The 10,027-nt window shown below is 45.8% G+C and overlaps 1 pseudogene across 1 annotated transcript; it reads left to right on the plus strand.

Moving 5' to 3' along the window:
* The first annotated feature begins 3,407 nt into the window (after window positions 1–3,407).
* On the plus strand, window positions 3,408–5,476 carry LOC311605253 (stress-induced-phosphoprotein 1-like; annotated as a pseudogene). The gene is made up of 2 exons: window positions 3,408–3,772; window positions 4,225–5,476. The product of its transcript is annotated as a stress-induced-phosphoprotein 1-like (transcript).
* Window positions 5,477–10,027: the final 4,551 nt, after the last annotated feature.

The raw sequence follows: 10,027 nt of genomic DNA on the forward strand, positions 1-10,027 counted from the left end.
CAGAGAGAGAGAGAGAGAGACACACACACACACACACACACAGAGAGAGAGAGAGAGAGAGAGAGAGAGAGAGAGAGATGAATATTGCAGACCAGAGCGAGAGAGAGACAGAGAGAGAGAGACAGATAGAGAGAGAGAGAGAGAGAGAGAGAGAGAGAGAGAGCCAGAGAGAGAGAGAGAGAGAGAGAGAGAGAGTCATTTAGAATGTAGACTGTATAGAACCAGGTGAGTCAGAGAGAGAGAGAGAGAGAGAGAGAGAGAGAGAGAGAGAGATATGAATATTGCAGACCAGAGCCAGAGAGAGAGAGAGAGAGACAGAGAGAGAGAGAGAGAGACACACACACACACAGAGAGAGAGAGAGAGAGAGAGAGAGAGAGAGAGAGATGAATATTGCAGACCAGAGCGAGAGAGAGACAGAGAGAGAGAGACAGATAGAGAGAGAGAGAGAGAGAGAGAGAGAGAGAGAGAGAGGAATATTGCAGACCAGAGCCAGAGAGAGAGAGAGAGAGAGAGAGAGAGAGAGAGAGAGAGAGTCATTTAGAATGTAGACTGTATAGAACCAGGTGAGTCAGAGAGAGAGAGAGAGAGAGAGAGAGAGAGAGAGAGAGAGAGAGATGAATATTGCAGACTAGAGCGAGAGCGAGAGCGAGAGAGAGAGAGAGAGAGAGAGAGTCATTTAGAATGTAGACTGTACAGAACCAGGTGAGACAGAGAGAGAGAGAGAGAGAGAGAGAGAGAGTCATTTAGAATGTAGACTGTATAGAACCAGGTGAGTCAGAGAGAGAGGGAGAGAGAGAGAGAGAGAGAGAGAGAGAGAGATGAATATTGCAGACTAGAGCTAGAGAGAGAGAGAAAGAGAGAGATGAATATTGCAGACCAGACCAGAGCCAAAAACAAAGGAATGAGATTGCAAGGCGTCTCCATCGAGTACTCATTTAGAATGTAGACTATACAGAACCAGGTGAGTCCATTGGTTACAGTACCAGTCTCAGAACCATCCTGACTTACTAGACAGCTTGTTCTACCCCCACCAAGTTACAAAAGCCTTCACTACTCACCCCAGCAATATTATTGGTGAGCCTACTTTTTGCTTGGCAACCTGAGTCAATTTGGATCCATTCTTCTGTCCTCTATATCTGGACAGGCAGGGACAAACTGCATGCACGTGCACACACACACACACACACACACACACACACACACACACACACACGCCCTCTGCCCCATCGCTAGTACATCCTGCCTGGTACAAGGTGAGACCCACCAACTGTACGTTGAGTGGAATCAAGGTGAAGTCTGGAGTGTTTGACAGTTGAATTCAGCGCTGGACCTGGTTCCTGGCATGATCATGGATAAAAACCCATTGATGGAAAAACAATTAAGACTCTCTGGTCTGACAGGGAGGGCTTTCCTCATGGTCTCCTGCCATATTCCCACCTCATACGAAAACTCAGGGATTTAAGGGGTCAGATTCCTACCCCTCATTAGCCCTCATTACACCCTGCCTTGCTTATTTTCAATAGGACCTCACACAAAGACCCAAGCTGTTTTCTTTATGACACCCTATAGGGATGTTGCTGTAGCTGAGCCTTCATGTCCCCAGGCAGCAGGCTTGGAATGACTAGTGTCTTTGCTGCCTGTATGACACTATGCTGGGTCTACCAGAGACTCCTGGGGCCACACTCAAAATGGGATAAAGCCTGACACTAGTTTTATCTGCATGCTGCATAGGGTAGGGGAAGCCCCTCAAGCCCTAACACACTGGATGGAAGAGGGACACACAGGGGACGCAGCCTTGCTCAGGGCATGGAGAAGGTGTGACTGGCAAAGGGGTGATGGGCAGCTGAACACTGGGTAATCATACCGCCACATTTTGTTTTCAGGTCTCCTTTAAGACCAACTTGTTTTGCTCCCGGAGCACCCAGCATCTTAAGCAATCCTTTCTGTCCCAGATGATGAGAGTACAGTGCTTCTCAAATCCCCTCCAGCCACTACCTGCTTTGGGCAGGGCGTCAAGAAAGGTCAAGAAAGACTGCTGGCTGCAAGAGGCACATAAGTAGAACACTGACAGTCATCTGGGGGAGGGGAGACTATCCTGGGGCCCCTCTGAAGCAGTGACACAAACCAACACCTACAGAACTGAACTACGAGGACAGCCCTTAAAATCAGTCCTAGTTGTTGAAAACGGAGTGACTGCTATTTTAGACATTGTGTGTCCCAGTGAAGATTAACTATCAAAGTTAACTATCAAACAACTAACTCTGGATAAGAGGCCTTTTTCTTATAATAAACTGCTTTGTGTATTTGAACCATGTGTTGTGCTGTCCTGATTTATAGTTATGTGGCTACTCTGATACTATACTGAAGTTGTCAGCACTCCTATCTTCTGAATGCACCATTTCTCCCAGTGGTGAGAACAGCACTAATTCTCCATGGTGCACTGTGGTCTGCATTCTGTGCACTAGATCTCTGCCCTGTCTGCATCCTAGAAACGTATCTCCATCCTGGTGGTGATCATCACTAGTGAAGATTTTTGTGTTAGGCTCCACATATGCACTATGTCCCTCGCTCTCCCCAGGATTATTTTCCATAGCACAATATCCTTCAAGTTTACTCTGGTTGACCACAAATCTCAGTATCCTCCTCCCCTTTATTTTTCTGAGACAGGGTCTTGCGGTGTAGCCTAGGCTGGCCTACAACTCCTGACACTTCTCAGAATTCTAGGGACTTTGGTGACAGGATCCTAACTCCTGTATTATGAGGGCTAATTACATTCTTCAATAGACATGTGGATGCAGAACAGGCAGGTTGCTAGCAGATTAGGTTTTGATTCATTTTGAAACTCTCCAGTCTTCTCTGCAATTGTCCTATTTCAGTGTCTTCAGAAAGGTCCCTATAATTGGGTGTGCAGATGCTCACAAGGACCCTGACTTCCGTTTTTAAGGCTTGGGTGGCCTGTAATCTGCTTCACCCTCAACTTGTATTTCTGTCCCGCCATTCATATCCTGTGAGGGGTCAGCTTTCTTCAGGCTACAAGGGATGGTCTGTGCTGTTACGTGAACTAGAGATGGAGAGGCATCCAAGTGATGGGAGCCTTGGCCCTCAGCAACCAAATCACTGTGGGAAGAAGCTCAGAAACCAGCTGACTTCTCTTCCTGCGGAGGAACAGGCAGCACAGGCCACCTGAAACGTCCGATTTGGTTTTGTGAGGGAACCATGTACTGTGCTGTATCAGCCCATCCCCTCGCTGCACTCTGGCTGACTCCATAGCTTGGCTATCACCAATAGGTCTCTAATACTCGGGGCAGCACAGAAGTCTCATTAACAAGCTGATTTCCTTTCCTTTGTTATGGACCCACTGTTGGGGACGCTGGGTTACAGGGGAGACATGAGTTTGGGCCAGGCTATGGAGCAGGTGAATGAGCTAGAGAAAGGCAATGAGGCCCTGAGGGCTGGGAACATCAAAGATGCCTTCCCATGCTGCTCTGAGGCAAGTAAACTAGATCCCCCAAGTCATGTGCTCTACAGCACCAGCACTGCAGCCTACGCCAAGGACGGGGACTAGCTGAAGGCCTATGAGGATGGCTGCAGGACTGTTGACCTCAGGCCTGGCTGGGGCCAGGGTTAGTCAAGAAAAGCAGCAGCTCCTGAGTTTCTGGACCGATTTGAAGACGCTAAACAGACCTATGAGGCGAGCTTAAAACATGAAGCCAATAACCTCCAGCTTCAGGAGGGCCTGCAGAAGATGGAGTGTCGGGAGCCATTTTGGAAGTGCTCAACAGAAGCAGGCCAGAGACCTTAGGACCTTGCCTTGCAAACTCTCACACAGCCTTGAGGCCTTGACAAGATACTTGTGTTGGCTAACTTCCTAGATAAGAAAGGTGTTTATTCCAGGTGTGGATGTGAGCTTGATGTGCTTCTTTAGCCTTGAGATGAGAGAAGTCCAAGCATTTAGAGAACTAAAGTGATTGGCAGCTTTTGTTTCTGTTCCAAGAATCTTCCAGTTCACATGGATGAATACTGTATGAAAGCTCTGGGAGAAATAAAATTGGGGCTACAGTATTTACTGTTTGTCCTCCCAAATATTTGCCTTTTTTTCTTATCTCTTTCGCTACATCCTTTCTTATACTCTTTTTATTTCTCCAGCCTCATGTCCCATATCCAAGTACTGGTCTATAGTGTCCAGAGCGGGCTCTGGCAATGGAGGCCTGATCGGCCGAGAGGAAGTTCATGAATTCTTTCAACTTGGCTAATCTGTACTAGAAGTTGGAGACTGATCCCAAAACAAGGATGCTTGCTGCTCAGTGACCTCACCTGCCAGGAACTCAGAACAGCTACAGAAAATGCCTTCAGACTTGGGCCTGGAACCCCTAGATGCCCGGGTCACAACTACCCTCAGTGTCCCCCTTTGTGTTCATCTGGGCAGTATGGATGAAGAGGAGGAGGCAGCAACACCCCTACCCCGACCTCCTGGCAAAAAGGAGGCCAAGCCAGAAGCAATGGAAGAAGATCTTGCAGAGAGTAAAATGCGGACACTGAAAGGAAAGGAGTCGGGAAGTGATGCCTATGAGAAGAACGGGTCAGCCAAGGCCCTGAAGCCCGAGGACAAGGCCAGGGGACCGGAGGCCACCAACATGGCCGACGTAACTCATCAAGCAGCTGTGCACTTTGAGAAGGGGGACTACAACAAATTCTGGAAACTCTGTGAGAAGGCCGTTGAAGTGGGCGGAGGGAATCGGGGCGAGCACCGACAGTTCGCCGAAGTTTATGCCTGGATTGGCATTCCTATTTCAAAGAAGGAAGGCACAAGGGTGCCATCCATTCCTACCACAAATCTCCGGCAGAGCACCGAACCCAAGATGTGCTCAGCAAGTGCCAGCAGGCAGAGAAAACCCAGAAGGAGCAAGAGCGACAGGCCTGTTTCAACCCTGACGTGGCTTTGGAGGAGAACAACAGGGCAACGAATGCTTCCCCAGAGGGGACTATGCCAGGCCAGGAAGTGCTGCACAAAAGCCGTCAAGCAGAACCCAAGAGATGCCAAACTAGCTGCTTAGTACACTAAGCTCCTGGAGTTTCAACTGGCACTCAAGACCTGTGAGGAGTGCGTCCAACTGGAGCCAACCTTTATCAAGGGTTACACAGAGAAAGTAGCTGTCCTGGAAGCCGTGAAGGACTATTGAAAAGCCAAAGATGTATACCAGAAGGTGCTAGAACTGGACTCCAGGTCTAAGGAGGCAGTAGATGATTACCAAGGCTGTATGATGGCATGGCACCATAGACACGCTAGCCTTGAGGGTGTGACGTGGTAGGCCACGGAGGACCCCGAGGTGCAGCAGATAATGAGTGACTCAGCCAAGAGGCCCATCCTGGAGCAGATGCAAAGGGACCCAAAGGCTCTAGGTAAACATTTTAAGAATGCTGCAATAACAGAAGATCCAGAAGCTGATGGATGTGGCTCGAATCCCAATTCGGTAATAGCTTGCTTTTCCCCTCTTCCCTTCACTGACGAGGGATGGTGGGATGCTGCACTGGATGAGGGTGGGGGGGGTTGGGGGGGAGGGGGGAAAACGCTTGTCTTTATATTTGTACATGCTTGCAAGGAAGACAAAGTCATCCAGTGCCACCACAGCCCTCCCAGCATTGCGTGGTCTCTCATTGCTGTCCTCAATTCCAAATGTGCTTTGTTGTCAACCCCCCCTTCACAGTCTCGGCTGCTCCTCTATAACTTGTCATTTTTATCTGGGGCAGTGGGTGCATATGGGGAGGGGAGGGTGTTCATTCCATCTAGGGTCCCAGCTGTGTTCACTGGTTGCTCCATGTCCTTCCTCAATAAGACAAGTCAACTAGGCATGGTTATATGTGAAAAAAGTCTTGGAGAGATCAGCAATACAAGCGCTTACCTAAATACAATAAATGCAAGATACAGCAAGCCAACAGCCAACATCAAATGAAGTGGAGAGACACTTAAAGCAATTCCACTTAAACTGGTGACAAGTCAAGGCTGCCACATCTCTCTGTATGTATTTAACATAGAACTTGAAGTTCTAATTAGAGCAATAAGAAAACTAAAGGACTGAGGCCAGGACAGTCAAAGCTATATAGAGAAATGCTGTCTTCAAACTTCTCCCCTAAAAAAAAGAAAGAAAAAGAAAACTAAAGGAGATGAAGGAAATTTAACAAATTGAAAAGGAAGAAGTCAAAGTATCACTATTTGTAAATGATCGGATAGAACACATAAGTGACCCCAAAAATTCTACGAGGGAACTCATATAACTGAAAAACACCTTCAGCAATGCGATGAATACAAAATTACCTAAAAAAAAAAAAAATCAGTAGCTATCCTGAATACAAACAATAAACAGGTTAAAAAAAAGGAGTTAGGGAAACAATCTCCATCACAATAGCCACAAATACTATAAAATATCTTGGTGTAATCCTAACCAAGCAAGTGAAAAACATGTATGATGAGAACTTCAAGTCTTTAAGGAAAGAAACTGAACAAAATATCAGAAGACTGAAAAATCTTCCATACTCCCGAATCAGTAGGATTAGCATAGTAAAATGGCCATCTTATCAAATGCTATCTACAGATTCAATGCAATTCCCATCAAAATTCCATCACAATTATCTATACAATTTGAAAGAACAATACTAAACTTCATATGGGGAAAAAAACAAACAAAAATGCCCAGCCTAGCTAAAACAATCCTGTACAATAAAAGAACTAGTGGACAGCTCACCATCCTGGATATAATGCTGTACTACAAAGTAATAATAATAAAAACTTCATGGTGTTGGCCTAAAAGCAGGCAGAATGATCAATAGAATAAAATAGAAGTCCCCAGAAAATAAACCCACATACCTACAGACACTTGATTTTTGACAAAGAAGCTAAAACCATACAATGGAAAAAAGAAAAATATTAAAAAATGTTGCTGGTCTATCTGTATGTCTGCTTGTAGAAGAATATAAATAAATCCATATCTACCACCCTGCACAAAACTCAAGTCCAAATGAATCAAAGACCTTGACGTAATAGAAGAGAAAGTGGGGAACAGCCTTGAATGCATTGGGACTCAGGCTCTAAGATCAACAATTAATAAATGGGACCTCATGAAATAGAAAAGCTTTTGTAAGGTAAAGGGCACCATCATTAGCATAAAACAGAAGCTTACAGACTGGGAAAAGATCTTCACCAACCCTACCTCCAAAAGAGAACTAATATCCAAAATATATAAAGAACTCAAGAAATTTAACACCAACAACCCAATTTAAAAAAAAAATAGGGTACAGAACTAAACAGTATTCTCAAGAGAGGAATCTCTAATGGCTCAGAAGCACTTAAAGAAATGTGCAGTGTCCCTAGTCATCAGGGAAAGGCAAATCAAAAGGACTCTGAGATCAAACTTCCATCAGAATGGCTAAGATCAGAAACTCAAGTGGCAGCACATGCTATAGAGGATGTAGAGCAAGGAGAACAGTCCTCTGTTGCTGGTAACTGAGAAAAGTTCTACCCCAAGACCCAGCTACATCACTCCTGGACCTATATCCAAAAGATGCTCCACCATACCTCAAGGGCACTGGCTCAACTATGTTCATAGCAGCTTTATACACAAAAGCCAGAAACCAGAAACAACCTAGATATCCCTCAACTGAAGAATGGCTAAAGAAAACGTGGTACATTTACACAATGGAATACTACTCTGCTATTAAAAACAAGGGCATCAAGAAATGTGCAGGAAAATGGTTGGAACTAGAAAATAGCCTGAAAGACTTGCTTCCTATGAGGGTCCCGAGTAAGTGTGTGCGAGAAGGCAGTTTTCCTGTATAATGAGGGGGAACAGCCAGAGGCAGCTGTGCAGGTCAAGAGGCAGGAGGAACAGTGGATGTTGAAGGGAAGGTGGGAGCTGCAAGGTGGAAAGGTGAATGGTGCTGAGGGGGAAGAGAGCCTTGCATGCCTACAGGACAAGGATGGTTAAATGTGCCCCCTAGGGATGTATTTCATGGAGATGGGCTGTGTGTGAGAATCTACGAAGGGATCTACCTGACATTGGTGCCACAGCTGAGGGTGCTATGAGGAAACCTCGATAGTTTCATGTGTTGAGTCCTTTCTTACATTATGAACAAGTGACCTATTTGTTGGATGCAGCTATGCTTTAAATGCACAGAAGGGGGCGGTGTTGTTGTCAGGGATGGGGCTTGTTCACTGTTTGAGAATTTGAGCATCAAGAAGAATAACTGACAGGACATCCCTCCCAGGACCGAGGCAGGTGGGATGCAGACCATCCTCCTTTCCAGTTGCCTAAAGGATGCACTAAACGTTAGACTTGGATCGGGAACCTGCAAATGAGGCGGAGTTAACCTGGCAATGCACTTCCTAGGCCAGAACCACACCCAAGTCTATCTTCCTGCTCTTCACGTCCTCCTCAAGGCAGCTGTTTCTTTTCTTCCACAAGGTTCTCCTCACTTCCTTCACCTCTGAAACCAGATTTTGTGAGACACAGACTGGAGTAATAATGGTGCTGCCTTGAGGGACCACTTGCAGGTGAAACCAGTGAGCCTGGGGCGGCAATTATGCAGGCCCTGTTGCCCATTGCACAGGATAAACACCATTTGCTTTAGCGTTTGGATATTTCACTGTCTCAGACTCTATCTTAGCCAGCCAGCCACCCAAGAGGCTTATTTCCTGACAATTCACCTTCTTTCATATCCTATGTCATTATATTTATATTCAGATTCTACATGAGAATAAGCAGACTTCCCCCGTTGTCCTCTCCTTTGCTCTCTCCCCATTCCTCCAGATCAGATTCTGTTCTCTCCCTGCCACAGTGCTCCTCCTGTTTCCATGTCTTACACACATGAAAATTCCACATAGGACACAAAACATGGCATTTGTCTGAGTCTGGCTTATTTTGCTTAACATGATGATTTATAGCTCAGTCCACTTTTCAGTGTTCAAACTGGTTCCTTCTTTGGCTATGGGGAAAAGAACTGCAAAACCCATGGGTGCACAAGATTTCTGGTTTTTACTAACTTTGATTCCATTGGGTATATACCCAGGAGTTGTTTAGCTGGATCATTCAATAGTTCTTAGATTTTTTTTTAGACAGGGTCTCACCCAAACTTGCTATAAAGAGCAGTTTGGCCTCAAACTCACAGAAATACCCACGCCTCTGCTTCCCAAGTGCTGGGCTTAACAGCCCACCACATCCTGCTTTGTTTTTAGATTCTTAAGGAACTTCCATGCTGATTGTCACAGAGGCTGCACTCACTTAAATTCATACAAACAATGAATTAAATCCCCCCAACAGTTACCAACAGGTAGCAAAGGTTACCAGCATCTGTTATTTTCTTTTCTTCCTCCCTTTCTTTTAAAATATTTGCCAAGAGAGGTGGCCCATGCCTGTAACCCTGGCACTTTGAGAGGAAGAGGCGGGCAAATCTCTGCAACGTTAAGGCCAGTCTGGTTTACAAAGTGAGTCCAGGACAGCCAGGTTATACAGAGAAACCCTGGTTCACTGGAGACTTGCTGGTAAGTTGAACAGTGTGCAGGAGCAGGTTTATTACTCTAGTGGGCCTGGCTGGCTAGTCTAGGCCAAGGCCAGAGATTTGTATTTCAACAAGACCCTATAATGCAGTGGTTCTCACCTTACTAATCCTGTGATACCTTAATACAATTCCTCATATGGTGGTGAACCCAGGTCATAAATGATTTCCATTGCTACTTTATAACTACAACTGACTGCTGTTATGAATGGTTATGGATATGTCTGATACGCAGATGACATTTGGTGTCCCCTGTGAAAGTGGCTTTGACTCACAAGGGGGTCAGGACCCACAGATTGAGAACCACTGCTCTAGTGTCACATGCATAGTCTAGGAATATATCTGCTCTGTTCTGAAAAATGGTGCATCTTATTGTCTGGGGTCCCACAGTTGTGACACCTTCACAGATTCAGAGTAGAGGGGTGAGAACCCCTCATTCCTCTGAAATGGGAATGAACAATGAACCCACAAGTGTGTCCT

Source organism: Acomys minous (assembly GCF_964271855.1).
Source record: "Acomys minous genome assembly, chromosome: 9".
Classification (NCBI taxonomy): Eukaryota; Metazoa; Chordata; class Mammalia; order Rodentia; family Muridae; genus Acomys; species Acomys minous.